This window comes from Manis javanica, chromosome 3, assembly GCF_040802235.1.
Source record: "Manis javanica isolate MJ-LG chromosome 3, MJ_LKY, whole genome shotgun sequence".
NCBI classification, from domain to species: domain Eukaryota; kingdom Metazoa; phylum Chordata; class Mammalia; order Pholidota; family Manidae; genus Manis; species Manis javanica.
The window spans coordinates 50730525-50749884 of NC_133158.1; the positions used below are offsets into that span (position 1 = coordinate 50730525).

Here is a 19360-nt window from a genome sequence, read left to right on the forward strand (position 1 = left end):
AGTCAGCAAACAGGCTTAATACTTTTAGCTTGTCTTCAGACTTTGCAATTTAGAGAATAAACCATTCATTTCTTCATTCATTCATTCATTCATTCATTCACTTAACCATACATTGTTTGACTACCTCCTGTGTGCCCGCTACTTTCTAAGCACTGGGGATACCACAGTGACCAAAAGAGATGAAAAGAAAAACAAAAATCCCTGCCCTTGTGGGACTTACATTCTCGTGGGGAGACAAAAAATATACAAGAGATGTAAGATTTAAAAAATTTTTTTTCTAAAGAGAAAAAGAAAGCAGAGAGTAGGATAGGAAATTGTGTGTGTGTGTGTGTGTGTGTGTGTGTGTGTGTGTGTGTGTGTTGTGTTGCGGGGGGATGCAGTTTCAAGGTGAGCAGGACAGGCCTTCCAGGGGAAATGATATTTGAGTAGAAACCTGAGGCAGTGCACATGTGAGCCATGGGGATAAGCATGGGTGAAGTGCATTCCAGGTAGGGCACTTGGCAAGTACAGAGGCCCTGAGGCAGGAACATGCCTGGTGTGCTTGGGGAATAGCAAGGAGGCCAGTGTGGCTGGAGAGAAGGGAGTACAGGGAAGTGACAAAGTGTTTCACAGATCACTGGAAGGATTTGGGATTTTGCTTTGAGAGGGGAATCATAGGAGGGCTTGGGGTCAGAGAGTGGCATGGTCTGGCTCACAGTGCTGAGGGGTCACCTAAAATGACTGAAGAGGGGCTAGTGCTGAAGGAGAAAGACAAGCTAGGAAGTGATTGCAATCACCTGCCAGGGGATGATGGTGGCTCGGACCAGGGTGATAGCCATGGAGGTGGTAAAGATGGTCAAATTCAAGATACCTCAGACGTAGCACTGACAGGATTTTCTGACAGATAGAACGTGAGATATAAAGGAGAGGAAGGAGTCAAGAGTGGTGCAAGGTTTTTGGCTTCAACAACTGGAGGAAAGGAGTTGCTATTTATTGTGATGGGGAAGACCAAGGGTAGGAAAGGTTGATTTGATTTCAAATCAGCATCAGCATCTCTTATTTTATGATGAAAGATTTTTTTAAAAAGATAATCTGTCTAAATGACATGTTTCTAGTATCTTCTAGATAATCTTGCAACTAGAAGTTCATCACTGTCTATCCTAGCAACAACATTCCTATGACACTAGCATGAGCACACCAATTTTATACTTGTTACTATATAATGTATTATATTACACCCATGGTATATAATAGCCAACACCGAGTACTTCTTAGATGTCAGGCACAGAGAGGTGAGGTTGTTTACTCAAGCTCACACAGCCCTTAGATGGCAGAGCTGGAATTTGAACTAGTTTGCTGGACCTTAAGGCCCCATGCTTTTGACACGCTGTTTGGTGTCTTATTGCAAAACTGAATGTTATGTCCCATCAGGAAGAAATGCTTGATGATCATCCTGAATTAACCATCCCATGCTCTGGTATGGACCTCTGATGACCTCAGTAATTTATTTTTTCTTATGGCAGTGAGTTTTAGCTTTTTAAGTTCCACACATGAAAAAAGCTTCCTTGCATTAAAGGAAGTGTAACTAGAGACTGCATGCTCCGTTTAGGGGAAATTTTCGAAATAAAAGACATTATACATTTGAGGAAGTAGCTTAACAGGCTTAAGGCCAACAGGCCAACAAAGAATCAGAGAAATTTACATTTCTCCACATAACTGTTAAAACCAAAGGAACAGCCCCAAAGTGGTATACATCCTGCATGTGTAATCTGTCTAGGATGAGGATCATTAAACATGGTAATACAGAGACCCACACAGTGCAGGACACACATACACTCATGAGTGGTTGGTAGGATGAATGAATGTGCTCAATGTTCCTCTTTTTTCAACTTCCTTTCCCTGAAATGACAGAGCCACAGAACTAGGAAGAACCGGGTTCGGCTCACGTATTTATTCTTGATGATTATCATCATTAAGATGTGAGTTACAGTAAGTGATACCAGTCACAGCTGGTACAGGGCCAGTTATAGGAGGGAGGTTTCAGGTACAACCCAGCTTTGTTTTATAGGAAAACATATGCAGGACAAATGCTTCATTTTACCAATTCTTCTCTCTTAAAAAAAAAACTCATCATTTTCCATGCAGTTATGATTTTAATGAAATCAATGGACCCTTCTTGCTCAGTGTAAATATGTACTTCAACCCCTTAAGTGACAGATCATTTTAGATGAATTCTCTCAATTTCTAAGCCTACAGATTTCTTGACCACACCATGTAGACATGGCTAGGTTCTCTGCTCGGCATATCATAAAGTCAAAACCAGCGTGCTGGCTGGACTCTGTTCTTGTCTGGAGGCTCTGGGAAAGCTCTCCTCCTTGAAGCGTGCTCTTGTTGTTGGCAGAATGAAGTTCCTTGAAGTTCTAGGATTGAAAACCTGAACCTTATTGAGGTGCTAACTGCCAGCCAGTGGCTACCGGCCACCCCAATTCCTTGCCACATGGCTCCCCCCATCTTCAAGTCTCTTGCTTCAAATTTCTGATTTCTTCTGTGATGAGCCAGAGAAAACTCTCTGCTTTTAAAGGCCTCATATGATTAAGTCAGGCCCACCAGGGGAGTCTCCCTATCTCAAGATCAACTGTGCTACATACTATAACCTAATCATAGTATATTAACCTAAAATTCATCGTATTTACAGTCCTGGGGATTATACAGGGAATTTCCACCATGTGAGGGGATTTGTGGACCATCTCTGAATTCTGTCTACCATACCCAGCTTCAAGAATTTATCAGCCCACGGCCAGTCGTATTTCATCTTGCTGAGGAATGGGTTCCCAGAGAAATAGGCTCTGAGATGAAGGGCAGCTGGCAGGAAGTGCAGTAGGGGTGCTCGCAGGATTAGCTCTGTGCAAGGGGAGAAGGAAGAGGGACCTCTAAAGCTGGGACGGTTCTTCAGAGGGGCTCCAAGGTGGGACTGTGCGTGTGCAATAAGACCCTGCAGGAGGGCTGCCCAAGGCCGGGGTTCACCAAGGCGAGGCTCTGTTCTTGGTGAGACTCTTGGTAGGGACACCAACAGTGGCACGGTGTCCCCTGGCAGCACTTCAGCAAGTGAGGAAATAAACTTCATTTCTGATGGGTGTTCACAGTGGTTGCATTGTGCTCCATTTCTGCAGCTCCTTGCCCTCATCCAATCTTATTTTGAAGTAAATTCCAGATATCGTATTCCTTTGTCTATAAACAGTTCAGTATGACTCCATCTGTGAACATTTCAGTACGTGTCTTCAAAACACAAGGAACCATGATGTTATTCTCTCACCCAAAATAAATTAATAATTCATGTCATAAAAATGCAGTCAGTGTTGAAATTTTTCTTGTTTTGTAAGTGTCATAACCCTCTCTTTCTTATTTTTCTTGTTTCTTAAGTGTCATAACCTTCTCTTTCTCTCTTGTATTTTTCTTTCTCTGGAAGTTTGCTTGTTTAAATAAAAATTGAAAACAGTTTAACTCTCTCTCCTTTTCCTTGCTCTTGATTTGTTAATAAACCAGATTTGTCTTGGAGACATGCTTATGGTCTGGAGTTTGCTAATTTTATCTGTGTGATGTCAGGTAGTATGGTTCTTTGTCTGCCCTATTTCCTGTCATTTGGTAATCGGATCTAAGGCTTGATCAGATCAGGATTGATTTTTTGGCAAGACTGCTCCCCAGACGGGGTGATGTGTTCCTCCATCAGGAGGTGCATATAGTGGGTAATGTCTCTTTTTGTGATGTTAGCAGATACTGATGCTTAACATCTGAACAGAAGTAATTTTTGGTGCAAGTTCACTAAGTAGCTTTTGACCTATAACTCAGAATAATTCAAAGGCTTAAGCAGCAGTGACATATCAAAACTCCAGAGGTTTCCTTCGATTGCAAAGCTTCACTCCAAAATACAGAAAACATGACCATCTGCCAAGAAGTAACATTCATTTCCAGATTCCTGCACTAATTGAAGGAACAAGCTCCACCCATTTCCTGAAGGGATGCATTTCTATGCATTGACTAACTATGCTTGACAATTACTTGTCAAAGGTTGTGAACTATTTATGCTTTGATTAAGTGTGCACTAGTAATAATTGCAGTGATAATTCAATATGGAAGAAAGTTGTAATTTTGAATTCTTTTAATTTTTAACTTTTCCTGCCCACTCACTTTCTGGTCCTTTTTTCCTCCTTGCAGCATTTGTGCTAGAAAGTGATGCCTTTGCAGGGAACCCACCTTCTTTGTTTGGCTGGCAAAATGACATTAGTGTATTTACATTTCTAGAGTAATATGTGTATTTGATCATAAGAAGGAATCAGGTTGATATGTCATTTTGCAGCTTGAGTCCCACGACTAGTCTGTGGCCACGTGGCTCACCTCCCAGTGAAGCAAAAGGCATGTTACAAGCTGGTTTCTCAGCTGTACGTTTTTGTTTTTTTTTAAACATTTAAGACTATGGTCACAGAAAGTAAAGAAAGAAATTTGTCAATTTATATGCTTTTTTGTTGCAAAAATGCATGATAGGTGATCAATAATTACATTAAGAGAAACATCTCTGGGAAGAGGAATATGAACTGTAGGAGAAAAAGGAACCATGCACAGTCTCAGAACCAATAAAGAAGAGTTTCTGTAATTCAGAGTAGGTGATGGGAATCAATTGTTTTGGCATTAGATTCTATCCAGCACAATTATGAGAGTGATAAAGCAAGTTTAATTTCAGATGTTAATATCTACAACCTCTCTGAAGGTAAATCCTTTGGAACTATTTAAACTTATGAGAAGTATTTTAGATGTCAATTAGAATGTATGAGGGAGTATATGGACTTACAAAATTCTTCCAGGGATCCACAAGCAAAATGTTTACACTGCTGTCTTCCTACATCCAAATTACCTGTTCTCCTTCTCTGTCTAAACTTTGGAATTCATATTCCTTCACTAAGATAAATGAGGAAGTACCAGCTGACCCTTGAACAACTCGGGAGTTAGCGGAGATGACCCCCAAGCAGTCAAAGACTTAATTATCAATGACTACTGTCAACCGGAAGCCTTACTGATAACATAAACAGTCAATTAACATATTTTGTATATTATATATATTATATATTGTATTATTGCAAGAATAGAAATAATAATTATTATTAGGTAGTAATATTTAAATAATAAAAATAAGCTTAAGAAAATATTTTTTCAAAAATCTCAGAAAAAATGTCCAATATATTTATTGAAAAAATCTGCATATAAGTGGACCCATGCAGTTCAAACCCATGTTGTTCAAGGGTCTACTTTACTTGTTTTACATTAACATCAACACACAACTAATAGCATGCTTGCTTTCAAAAGAGATTTGCATATAACAAAAGCTTATTAAATTACTTCTATACTTATATTCTGGGTAGCTAAAATAACAAATGGAGATAAAATAACAAGTGGGGACAGATTCTCTTTAGAGAAAGGAAGAAATAATGTATCAGAAACCACACGTGAAAAGGTGAAAGCTAAGTCTGCCCTAAATTTTTCTGTTATTAAAAGCATGACATGTGTTTTTTTATTTATTAGATTTTAAATTAGGTCGGTTTCCTCGCTGTCTACTTTGACTCATTTTGTGTATGATACAGATGTCAGGATAATTGAAAACATCCAAACCTGACTCCTTAGTCCCACTATCAGAAAGAAATAATATACAAAGAATCTCCTGTGAAAAACATGTAATAATGTGAAGGTTTGCTCTTCATTAGCAAAAGCCACATTATGGACATCCAGACTTGTAAAACTGCTAAACTGGGATTGAGATCTCTTAATTAGAAACAAATTCAAAATTCTTATTTTCTTTTCCAAAAAAAATAATTACAGACTTAAAAAAACATAATGCTTTTAAAAGAAATTGTGGTAAAAAAACACATAGTGTAAAATTTACCATGGTAACTATTTCTACGTGCACAGCTCAGTGACTATATTCCCACTGTTGTGCAATACATCTCCAGGACTTTTTCATCTTGCAAAACTGAAACTCTATCCATTGAACTCCCTCTTCCCTTCCTCTAAGCCCTAGCAATCATCATTCTTCCTTTTTCTATTAGTTTAACTTCTTGAAATACCTCATATGAGTGGAACATATTTATCTTTTTTGATGGCCTTTTCCACTTAGCATAATGTCCCTTATACATTCATGTTGTAACATGTGGCAGGACTTACTTTTTAAAGACCAAATAATAGTCTATTGTATGTATATATATATATATTTAATCTGTTCCTCTATCAGTGAACATTTGGGTTACTTCTACCTGTTGACTGTTGTAAATAATGCCTCAGTGAAACATGGGTGTGCTAATGTGGTGTGGGTAAAATAGTAATATTTGCAGAATATCTTACCTGGCTTTAGGGCATCTGCATATCAACAGGTGTTCTTCAGGGATGAAGAGAATCATCTCCATATCAATGGGTAATTACCTGGGCAACCAAGGGCTTATCTGAACCTGAGAGGTTAGGCAGAGGTCTTGCTTGCTTCTGCCTGAGCAGGAAAGAGCCAGCCTTGGACTGCAATTTGTAAGAAATAAACAGGTTTTAAACTTTATTTCTCCCCTTGACTGATTTCGATTTTAGAGGTATTTTGCCCTGGGATTTCTTCTCCCTGGAGTTACATGTGGGTAAAATTGCAATATTTCCAGAATCTCTTGCCTAGCCTTAGTGCATCTCCATATCAATAGGTGTTTCCAAGGCTGGAGAGAAGTAGTCCACTTTTATTTCAACAGGTAATTACAAGGGGAGCAAAGGCATAACTGGACCTGAGAGGTTGGGTGGGGCCCTATTTTGCAGCAGGGTAGCAAGAGAGACTGGCGAGCAGAAGTGGGTGACTGATTGTAAAGTGGGTTTCTTCCATTTTATTTCTCCTTTTGACTGATTCTGGATCAAAGTTATTTTGCCCCAGGCTGGAAAAATATTTTCCCTCTGGAGTTACAGCTAATATCTCTCTAAGATGCTGCTTTCAATTCTTTTGAAGATATATATATGTATGAATATACACACACACACACACAGACACACACACACACACACATATATATATAATCACTGGGACTATGGGTCGTATGGTGGTTTTATTTTTAATTTTTTGAAGAACCTCCATACTGTTTTCCATAGCAGCTGCACCATTTTACATTCCCACCAACAGTGCACAGGGCTCCAATTTCTGCATATCCTCACCAACACTTGTTATTTTCTGTTTTTTAGATAGTGGCCACCCCAGTAGGTGTAAGCTGATATCTCACTGTGGTTTTGATTTGTGTTTGTCCGTTGATTAGTGATGTTATGTATCTTTTCATAAGTTTGTTGATCATTTGTATATCTTCTTTGGAGAGATGTCTGTTTGTCCTTTGTCTATTTTTTAATCAGTTTTTTTTGCTGATGAGTTGTAGGAGTTCTTTATATATTGTGAATATTAGCCTCTTAATAGATAAGTGATTTACAAATATTTTTCTCCTTTCTGTAGTTTGCCTTTTCACTGTTGATTGTTCCCTTTGATGTGCAGATGTTTTTAAGTTTGCTGTAGTCTGGATAATCTATTTTTGTTTTTGTTGCTTGTGCTTTTGGTGTCATATCCAGAAAGATCATCACCAAATCTTATGTCATTAAGCTTTCCTGATAATTTTCTTCTAGAATTTTTAGTTTTAGGCTTTTTTATTTAGGTGAGTTGATATGTGGTATAAGATAAGGGCCCACCTTCATTTTTTGCATACCCCATTTTCCCATTACCATTTGTTGAAGAGACTATTCTTTCCCCATTGTGTGATCTTGGCCCCTTGTCAAAGAACATTTGATCATTTATGTGAAGGTTTATTTCTGGGCTCTCTCTTTTGTTCCATTGATCTGTATGTCTGATTTTGTGCCCATACTGCACTTCTTTGATTGACAGAGTTTTGTAACTTGTTTTAAATCAGGAAGTGTGAGGACTCCAACTTTTTTCTTTTTCAAGATTATTTTGGCTATTTGAGGTCCCTTGAGATTCTAAATGAATTTTAGGATTTTTTTTCTACAAAAAGTACCATTGGGATTTTGATAGGGATTGCATTGAATCTGTAGATCACTTTGGGTAGTATGGGACATTTTAACCACATATTAAGTTTTGCAATCCATGAACACAGGATATCTTTCCATTTATTTATGTCTACAGTTTTGTTCAGCATTGTTTTGTAGTTTTCAGTGTATAAATCTTTCACCTCCTTGGTTAAGTTTATTCCCAATTATTTTATTCTTTCTGATGCCATCATAAATAGGTTTTTAAAAAAAATTCCTTTTCAAGATGCTCCACATCACTAATTATCAGGGAAATGCAAGTTAAAACCGCCAGGAGATACCACCTCACACCAGTTAGGATGGCCACCATCCAAAAGACAAACAACGACAAATGTTGGTGAGGATGTGGAGAAATGGGAACCCTCCTACACTGCTGGTGGGAATGTAAACTAGTTTGACCATTGTGGAAAGCAGTATGGAGGTTCCTCAAAAAACTAAAAACAGAAATACCATTTGACCCAGGAATTTCACTCCTAGGAATTTACCTTAAAAATGCAGCAGCCCAGTTTGAAAAAGACATATGCACACCTATGTTTATCACAGCACTATTTACAATAGCCAAGAAATAGAAGCAACTTAAGTATCCATCAGTAGATGAATGGATAAAGAAGATGTGGTACATATACACAATGGAATATTATTCGGCCATAAGAAGAAAACAAATCTACTATTTGCAACAACATGGATGGAGCTAGAGAGTATTATGCTCAGTAAAATAAGCCAGGTGGAGGAAGACAAGTGCCAAATGATTTCCCTCACTTGCAACAAAGCAAACCTGAAGGAACAAAACAGCAGCAGACCCACAGACTCCAAGGAGGGACTAGCCATTACCAAAGGGAAGGGGTTAGGAAAGGTGGGTGGGGAGGGAGGGAGAAGGGGATTAAGGGGCATTATGATTAGCACACACACAGTATAGGCAGGTCATGGGGAAGGCAGTATAGCACAGAGAAGACAAGTAATAACTCTATAGCATCTTACTATGCTGACTGACAGTGATTGCAATGGGGTGGGGGGGACTTGATAATATGGGTGAATGTTAAAACTAATGGTGCTCACATGAAACCTTCATAATATTTTATATGAATGATATCTTAATTAAAAACAGTTCCTTTTCAGATTGTTCATTATTACTGTGTAGAAATGTGGCCAAGTTTTGTATACAGGCGTACCTTGGAGATATGGCGGGTTTGGTTCCACTGCAATAAAGCGAGTGTTGCAGTTAAGTGAGTCAAATGAATTTTTGGGTTTCCCAGTGCATATGAAAGTTATGTTTACACTATACTGGAGTCTATTAAGTAATAGTTACATACCTTAATTAAAAAACATCTTATTGCTAAAAAATGCTGTCATCTGAGCTTTCAGTGAGTCATAATCACTGATCACAGATCACCATAACAAATAAAATAACAAAAATGATGAAGTTTGAAATATTGTGAGAATTACCAAAACCTGACACAGAGACATGAAGTGAGCAGCTGCTGTTGGAATGGTGCCAACAGTCTTGCTTGTCACAGGGTTGCCACATGCCTTCAATTTGTAAAGCATGCGATATCTGTGAAGTGCAATAGGAGAAGCACAATAAAATGAAGTATGCTGTGGAGAAAGTGAAGGTTCCTGTGGCCAGGATCCTCACCTGGCCCTGGTCGGCTAGCTCACTACACACATGTGGGAAATACGTTGCTGTTGACTCTATATAAAGAGCTCCCCCAGTGCTCTGGGTGGGGCTGCGGCTTCTGCACGGCTGCAACATTGCAGGAGAGCAGAGACTCAGGTGGTGGCAGCGCCGAGGACAGAGACGGAGTGGCTGTGGGGGCAGAGAGGCCCAGAGGCAGAGACCGGCTTGCTGCCTGCAGACTTGCTCTGAGTGCATGGGGTTCTTGTGCTTAACCTACCACCACGGAAATAAAGTTGGGTACAAATGTTTTCACCCCAAGTCCATTGTCATTTTTTCCATTTCATTGAATTCATAGTGAACTTGTCCAGGACTGAAACCCATTGGCAAGACATATGCCTTTATTGATTTTGTATCCTGCAACTTTGCTGAATTTGTTCATCTGTCCTAAATTTAACACTCTGGAAATACAAACTTTTTATTTTTTATTTATTTTTATTTTTTATTAAGGTATCAATGATATACACTCTCATGAAGGTTTCACATAAAAAACATTGTGGTTACTACATTCACCCATATTATCGAGTTCCCCCCACACCCCATTGAAGTCACTGTCCATCAGTGTATTAAGATGCCACAGAGTCATTACTTGTCTTCTCTGTGCTACACTATCTTCCCCGTGACCTCCCAAAACACCATGTGTACTAATCATAATACCCCTCAATCCCCTTCTCCCTCCCTCCCCACCCACCCTCCCTTATCCCTCCCCTTTGGTAACCACTAGTTCCTTCTTGGAGTCTGTGAGTTTGCTGCTGTTCTGTTCCTTCAGTTTTGCTTTGTTGTTAGACTCCACAAAGGAGGGAAATCATTTGGTACTTGTCTTTCTCTGTCTGGCTTATTTCACTGAGCATAATGTCCTCTAGCTCCATCCATGTTGTTGTAAATGGTTGGAAATACAAACATTTTAATGGAAACTTTTCTTTAATCAATGCTGGAATGTTATTAGAAAATGTAGATGACATCCTCAGCCAATACTCTGCAGAAAATAAACATTTTTGTAGTCACCTCTTTTATTTATTGTTTCATTGACAGATGTACGTTGAGTACCTACATATTCCAGGCACCACAGTTGGATCTGGCTTTATACTGATGGATAAGGCATATTTATTTGGTCGCTGCCTTATTGAGCCCAGAGTCTAATAACCAAACAAATAAAAACAATGACAAATTGCAGTAAGAACAGAAAATACCCCAGGAGTCAGGTCAAGGAGAGGTCTCTGTGGGGCAGCCATGGTGGGAGACACCCCTGTTATAAAGACCCTGAGGCAGAATGGAACTTCAGGAAATAGAAAGGAAGCCAATATGCTTTAAGTGTCGTAGGCAAGGAGAAAATGCGGGAGAGGCCATGCTCCTTGAAAAGCCTGGGGAATACCATTGAATCATGGTTTAGCACAGCAGCATTCATAGGGTACTTCAAAGTCCTCCTGCAGCTTTCTGTCCAGAAAAATGGCTGGTTAGATGAGCTGTCTCCAGTGCTTTGCCATGTTCTCAACTCTACTCGGAGAAGACAGCAGTTCTTCTCAGGCTGAGCTCTGGGGCCTACATGTAGAAGTGCTGCATGACCGGGAGGCAAGCGCGGCCAGCGCTGGAAATTAAGGACCTGACTCTAGTGCCCCCTTGTGAGGGCGCAATCCCACATTCCTCTTAGCATCCCGTGCAGCCAGAAAGTTCAGTCAACAGTGCAAAGAGTCTTCACGTGACTCAACAGAGTGTCAATGACTGTCCGTGAGATGGGAGTAATTTTCAGTAACATAAAAATTGGGCCTGAAGTGGACCCTCCGAGTAAAACGTATGGGGATGCTCTTCCTTGGTTTGTTGAGAAGAAATCTGGAAGAGAATTTTAGAGTACACCTGACAAACGAATTTGCCTATTATTTTGGGAAAAGATATTTTGGTTCTAAAGGGGTTAACCATTGTTCCTATGGCCCCTGAGTTAATAGTTGCATTAAGATGAAGGGAAAATATCCTTACAAACCTTTTCCACATGAGTCAGTTACTAAATGTGTTTCTAGCATGTTTTGTAGAAAGAGGAGAACTTATAGGTCATTTACAGGCTATCAGGTTCAGCGGACAAAGAAGGAAGCAGTAACACCAGACGCTGTCCCCATATTCTAGCCATAAATTCAAGGTGGTACCCTGCACAGTCTGGTCTCTCCCTGGGGGTGGGTGGGGCAGGAGACACTGCAGGGTGAGCTGTTTCTCTTGGGTCATGCCTCTGATTATAAGTCCGTCTTCAATTGTTTGTTCAACAGGTGAGAGTAAAGCGGTGAGTCAGAGCCCCATGAATCATCCCGGCCAGCCTCTGCACTTTCTGATAATCACACCAGAGGACCCTGGTTAGCTCCTTGCAGGTCCAGCTCAGCTCCAAAACAGGGCCTGTTTTCCCATCCTCTCCAAGGCTGTTGCTAAGGACGTGGGGCTTCCTTTTCAATGACTCATTTATTACAAAGTCCTATTTATTACAAGGCACAGGTGTTTGTAGTAGAGGAGATGGTGGCTAAGATCTTGCTTAGTAAAATCAATAATCAAACTATTTCTGGGTCAAGTCATGGTGACCAGCATAAGATGCTTACTTTTGCTCTCCTTTCCTCATTGCTCAAGATGAAATATTCACAGATAGAACTTCAGGAAACTACCCGTGCAACCACACTTTGAGTATCTTCTGAGGACAGCAATGCCTAAGGCTTCAGCTGGAGGCCTTTGGAAAGGAAGGAGGCACACAATTACAGAAAAGCTCTAAGCTAGTGGTTTTCATACTGCAGACATTTTTGTGGGGTACACTGGCTCCCTTCCACAAATTTAAAATTTGTCTTTCACTTTCATAGTAATCTTCAGACCCTAATATAAGCATATTTGGAACTGTCAGCATGAACCTATCGGGAGTGCATGTTTAGGGTCTCCATGGAGCACAATAGTACAATTTTGATCATTTCCAGGTAATTGGACATAAAAGTGACAGACTTACTATGATCTATTCCAGCCAAATGTGGTCAAACAATATTAACCATATACTGCATGATTAGAGATTCATCAGAGTTTGATAAAAAGGAAAAGTAATAGCTGAACTGGTTCCTTGAAGCGTGTGTGGTGGGCAAGGCACATGGAATGCAAAAGGACCTTGACCAGATTCACTCTGCCAGGGGCAACTTAACTTCAACAAAATAACAGTATTATAAGGATTGCATTAATATTTTTTGCTTTAATTTTATTGTTTTTCCATTTTGGTATAATTCATTTATACATCAGATTTGGTTTTGTGGTTGTATGAGAATGGCAGTTTGAAAACTACTAGCTTATTTGTTTTTTAAGTTCACACCTATTTAAGGAATATCTTAATAATATTTGTCAACATTTGGAGGTACCAAAGAAGCTTTTTTCCTTTGGAGGAGGCCAAACCTTACCTGAGGTTGAGAAGCTGTGGGGAAGTTGGGGTTCCTATGGCCAGGATCCTCACTGAACTTACACCACCTGATGATGTAATTGGCCTGTTGCTGGGCCGCTGCTTCCACACCTGTAGGCAATAAGCTATTATTGTGCTATATAGAGAGCTCGGCCCAGGGCTCTGCTTGGCAGCAAAGATGCTAGTGCTCGACCTACCGCTGGGAGAACAAGCCGGGTAATAAACCCTTTCACCCCAAAGAATGTTTGCTGTAATTTTCTTTGGTCACGTTGAATCCATAGCGAACTTGTCCAGGGCTGAAACCCATTGGCAAGACAATTGGCGGAGTTGGTAGGGTTCACTGTTGACCAAGGAAAAAGACAGGCTGCCCTTATGGGAGGGGTGCTTCAGTGGGCTGCCCCTGTGAATGGGGAGACAGTGGATCGCCCCCAATGGGTATGTGGTCTGAGGTGGCCTGCCTCCTAGAGGACTGGGCCCCACCCCAGGACTGGAGGCAAGTGGAGGTGACACCTGAGGCTGTAGGGGTGGCCCTTGGTAGAGTAAGCAGATCCTTTGAGAAGCAGAGTGCCTGTGAGGCAGCCGGGACTGTGGGTTGGCTGCTTCTCACAGTATTAAAACAGTCTACAGAGGAGACCCAAGAAATGGCGGCACGAGAACGCGAGCTGCAAACTTCTGTGGATTTTCTGAAGAAGGAGGTGGCATTGATGTGAGTGGAGGCAGCAACAGAGGGCTGGCAGCAAGGTGCCACTGGAGACAGATGGCAGCACTGCCAGGTGTTCTGAAGGAGGAAGAGGCAATCAAGGAAAAGAATAAACTGCGGGAAGCACAGGAGGAGGTGGCACGAGAACATCAGTGCGAAGCATTGAGCTGAAGGTAGGAGACCTTGTGAAGACAGAGGTAGCATTGCTGCGAGGCACAGTAGAAAAGGTAAAGGTTGTAGCAGAGGAGGCACTGGGGGAGGGGAGAGAAAGGTGCCATCAGCCCCAGAAATGGAGGAGCTGAGGAAGGATGAAGGGGTGGTGCCGGAGGCACTGGCACCTCCTGTATTGAAATCATGCTCAGTGGTTGTAAAGAAAATAAAGACCCAGCAGCTGAAAGTTCCCCAGGGAGAGGAGCAGCCCCCTCCCCAGGGCGTGGAGCACTCTATGGACCACCCCTGTACTCAGGCTGAGCTGGGTGCTGTGGGACTTAGGGGTGGATGGAATTGTTCTGTCGGGATCAGAGATGGGAAAGCTGTCTTCCCTGACAGTGCAGCCCGCCTTGAGGCAGCGATTATAAAATGCACATCAGACCCCAGGGAGTCACTCCCTCCTCAATTGGCTTATGGCTGCACATCCTGCTGTGTGGCCCAATCCAGGTGATCTACCATCCTCTCCTGTTAGATGGCAGATGCATGCTGAGCTCCAACAGGTGCTACAAGAGCTAGGCATAAGAAATGCCATTTATAGTCCAGAGAATCATGGCCCAGAAGAAGAGATTTTCACTACCGGGATGAGAAATATTGTGCTTCAAACAACTCCCACATCCCTCTTTGGGTCTCTAGTAGCCATTCTTTCCCCTCACTTAGGGCAGCCCATAGTGAGGTGACACATACAGTAGCAGACTTAGGAGAGACTGAAGCAATGAGAACACGGTGGTATGGCTGCAAGGCTGGAGGGGTGGCAGCGCTGAGGACAGAGGCCCAGAGCAGAGACTGGCTTGCTGCATGCAGACTTGCTCTGAGTGGAGGAGATTTTAGTGATTGACCTGCTACCGTGGAAAAAGAGTTGGGTGTAGCCCTTTCACCCCAGGAATGTTGTACTGTCATTTCTTTGGTCGCACTGAATCCACAGTGAGCTTTCCCAGGGCTGAAATCCATTGGTAGGACAGAAGCAGTCTGCTAAACAAACAGATACGAGGACAAAGGTCTTCCCTCTCGCTGCCCTCCCTGAAGGGGCTGTTCTGGTGGTTCTCGATCCTGACTGCACTTCAGGATCAACTGAGGGGCTTTAAAAACCCACCCACCCTGAAAGGATGGGAAAAAACATCCCGTGCAAACAGTAACCTAAAGAGCCAGAGGAGCTAAACTAGTACCAGACAAAATTGACTTTTAAGACAAAAAGTGTTACTAGAGACAAAGCATGACATCGTATGATAAAAGGGTCAATCCAGCAAGAGAAATTATGGAATTGAGGTTGTTTATCACTGACCTTAAAACAGGGAGATAGCTCCAGATCATCCGGGGAGGCCCAGTGTGGTCACAGGGGTCCTGGCACGTGGAAGAGGAGGAAGAAGATGGAGGTTCTGTGTGGGAAGAACTTGACCTTGTGTCGCTGGCTGTGAAGGTGGAAGGAGGGACCACGAGCCAAGAACTGTGGGAGAAGTCAAAGAAGCAATTCTCCCCGAGCGCTTCCAGAAAAGAACACAACCCTACTGACACTTTGATTTTAGCCCAGGGAGATCCATTTTGACTCCTGAACCACAGAACTTACAAATCTATGATATTCTACATATGTGTTCTTTTAAGCCATGGTTTGTGGTAATCTGTTAAAGTGGCAACAGAAAACTAATGATGGTATTTATTGTGGGGATCAGACCCTCAGCCGTTACAGGAGTTGGCGAGGAATTCCCGGAGGGCTGTTGCCTGTGCCTCTGGAGGTCAACAGCCTGGCGGTCGGGAGGAAGGGCTGCTCGCAAACAACCAGCAAGGCCAACCACGGCCGCACACCACGGATGCCTGCTCTGCCCTCCACATCTCTGACTGTTCTTGAGGCAATGCTAACCTGGAGCCACACAGGAAGGAAATTCTGAGAAATGTAGCTTCAGTAGAGCAATGTTGACATAATAAAATGCCACCACACACTTTTGACCTTTGGATGGTGTGGGGCTGAGGTAATGCCAGCCATGCAAGAAATAGCATTATTGCCACTAAAATGGATGCTGCCCTCCAGCATGGAAGTGGCCCCTGATTAGAGCATGGGTGGACAAAGCGTGTTACTGTGTAGGGCCCAGCATCAGTCAGCCTGGGTGACAGGAGCCCAGGCTGTTGGCCCCAGACATGAATTCTTCCATGGCTACTTCAGTCATGTGTCCACTGTGCAAACACTGAGGGGACTGACAGACAACCTCCATGGGACAAGAGGCCTGTCCAATTGCTGGTCCAGCCCTCTCATTTGCCTCCAAGCCATCTGCCAGGGTGCATCCATGGATACAAGTAAAGCCATGCAATTCATTCATTAAAAACACTTACTAAGCGCCACTTTGTGCCAGACACGATGCTGAGCATGTTACTCCTCTGAGCACTGCTTTCACTGTGCCTGCTTCTGGGAGCTGGTAGTCTTGTAGAGGAAAGGTATTAAGCAATGAGCTTCTAGGGTGATGTGGGGTAGGGAGCCCTGTGGGAGCTACAAGAAGAGGCGTAGCCTCATCAGAAGATAATTCAAGGAATAGGTGGAAAGGCCAGGAAGGTGGGGCTGGAGGAGGGAGCCATGTTAGGCAGAGAAAGGACACGGGTCTACACCTAAGGGCAGTGGAAAAGCCCCTGATTCATCCTGAATGTTGCCACTCTATCCTGTGAGAATAACTTGGAGGACAAGAGAGGATGGGGATGCTTAGAGGGCAGGTGTGTGGCAGACCAGATCGGGGGAAGACCGGGATGGGGTGCTGGGGATAGAAATGGGAGGGTGCAAAAGCCATCTTGAAGGTAGAATGAGCAGGACTTGGTGACTAGACAGAGTGAATGAAGGAAGAGTCAGAGATTTATGCAGATTTCTGATCTGGGCAGAAGGATGCGCCTGTGGGTCCGTCTCCTGGGATGGCAGAGAGGATGGAGGGGATTTTGGAGGCTCATTGATTCGTCTACATTTACTGGTTTCTCATTAAGAGATCAGTGAATGGAGGTGCCTGGGAGAGTGAAGGGATGAGAGAAAGGCTGCTCCTGCCCCAAAGGAGGGCTCCGTCTAGTAGGCAAAAACAAATAAATGCAGCCCAGCAGATTCAGATGTCAAAAATGGTCATGTCTTTTGACCAGGTTATCCTATGCCTGGAGAGTGATCTGAAGGAAATAATCCAAGGAAACAGCGAATCCATTTAAACCCAACAGATGTTTGGTCGGGCAACTGCTCACCATAGGCATTCCAGGCACCACTTGGCCTGAGGAGTCAGATGAATGAACACACTCCTGACCTCGAGTTGCTCACAGGCCATTGGAAAAGCTAAAATAAGCATAAAAGTAACTGTGATGTAAAATAGCATGTGATCAGAGCCAGGTGAGAGATGACAGGAGGGTGGCTGCAGGTCAGGCTACTTATTAACTCTATTTGTGTTATCAATTCTCTTTTTATTTATTGCCTTAAATTATAAATAAGACATGTTATGTGTAATGTGGCTGGTTTAAACTTCTGTATATAACATTATTATACTGGTTTGGGAGGGCCTAACAGTACTTTTGAAATTTAATGTCACCAGGGGTGCCAGATTAAAATACAGGACATCCAGTTACATGTGAACTTCAGACAAACAAATAATGCTGTACTGTAAGTATGTTCCAGATATTGCATGGGACATAAACTAAAAAGTGATTTGTTGTTTATCTGAAATTACTGATGGCCGACAAAGACATCTTCACATGTTTATGTGGTAGAAGTCAGTTAGAAGGTTCAAAGAGAGAATAATATACTTTCATACTAAAAAACTGATAACTATCTCTTTCTACAGGTAAAATGTCAGAGTATTCAAAGCATTATATAAAAAAATTTTTAGTGTAAGTTATGTTCCATGTAATATTAGAGACATACTAAAAACTATTCATTGCTTACATTAAATTAGAATTTAACTCAAATTTAACTGGGTGCCCTGTATTTTTATTTGCCAAATTTAGCAACTCTAAACAGTATATACTGCTATACACAATCTTCTGCTACACACTGCCTTCTTCCGGTTTCGCCAATACACAGCCACTGAGGAATCTCTAAAATACCTTAGCTGCGAACCTAAACAGAATGACTTGTCTCCCCCTAGTGGTGAATCCAGTCAACGAATGTCCTTCAATGCCCCACTTAATCACGAGCTGAACACTTCAGGAGTGTCAGCTGTAAAGAGTCTTTGCTTTATGCAGGCTGCCACCTAGCAGAAGGGGATTTATGTTGGCAAATGCTATAAAATCTCTCCCAAGTCCTCGACAAACATGCAGGCACTGATGGACACAAAAACAACTTCTATATGTGTATGTGGTAGTGGTGTGTTAGGAAGATTTCAGAGTGGGTGATGTACCTTTATGAAATTCATAATCATCTTTTTGTTAAGTAAAATTCTAGGGTACTAAAGCATAATTATTTTTGGAATAGACAGTAGAGTCCACAAAAAAAGCACTGTGTTGTCATGTATTTAAGGACTAACTACAGTCTTTTGGAAAATGGACCAGCTTTATACAGAGGAGATAGAATGTTGTTTTTCTTCTTCATTCACCTCCCTCTCAGCTCCTTCCTCTCTGATGGATCCAAATTTGGGGGAGGAGGGGACAGGAGCCTCTGGGTGAGGTGAGTCATTGTGAAAAGGAGTGTGTAATTTAAACGAGCTATTGACTGGTGTAATTCTTCTATTCCCTCCCTCTTCCCACAACCTTTTTTTCCTCTTCAATTACTATTTCTACATCCACATGATAACCTATGCTAGAAAAAATCCCAAGTATGAACAGACCACAGGAAGGGGAGGAAGTTGTTAAATCCTCTGCATCCAGCTCAGGTGAGGGAAAAGATATTCCTACTTTTCCTCCATTAATGTAAACATCCCCCAACAAATATCCACATGTATTTATGTGGCCTGCAAGACCTGTAATTCTGTGATCACCTCCACCCAAGAAAAAAGGTAGCGAGAGAACTGGATGTTACTGGTATCTGACATTACTGTGAAGTAACAGGACATTTCCTGGGCATACGAGATGAATTATTTGCTTCCCTGTGCATTTTGAAAAAATTTTCAGGCTCATTAAATACACAAACATAGAAGCGTGCCCAGCTTGATGGCAATCGTGTTCAACATGACTTAAAGCGTCCAGATGGCTGAAGAGATCAATTCCCAGGTGGGGTTGGGGAGTCTCCTTAGGAAGAGCTTATCCTGAGAGGAAGGAAATATTTGCAAAAGGAAAGCACTTGAGTTCAAGAAAGCAGAGTACACAACACCTTTGCCAACTCATTTAATCAAGGCTGTGCCCCAGCCAAGTCTTAAGGTGAGGTTGTGAGAGACGA

General features: G+C 42.0%; 1 long non-coding RNA gene across 1 annotated transcript; it reads right to left on the reverse strand.

Moving 5' to 3' along the window:
• Nucleotides 1-10482: 10482 nt before the first annotated feature.
• Nucleotides 10483-15857, reverse strand: LOC140848155 (uncharacterized). The gene is made up of 3 exons (XR_012128706.1): nucleotides 15326-15857; nucleotides 13138-13247; nucleotides 10483-12434 (listed from the first exon to the last, which is right to left on the reverse strand). It is a non-coding gene; the product is annotated as an uncharacterized lncRNA (long non-coding RNA).
• Between the last annotated feature and the right edge of the window lie 3503 nt (nucleotides 15858-19360).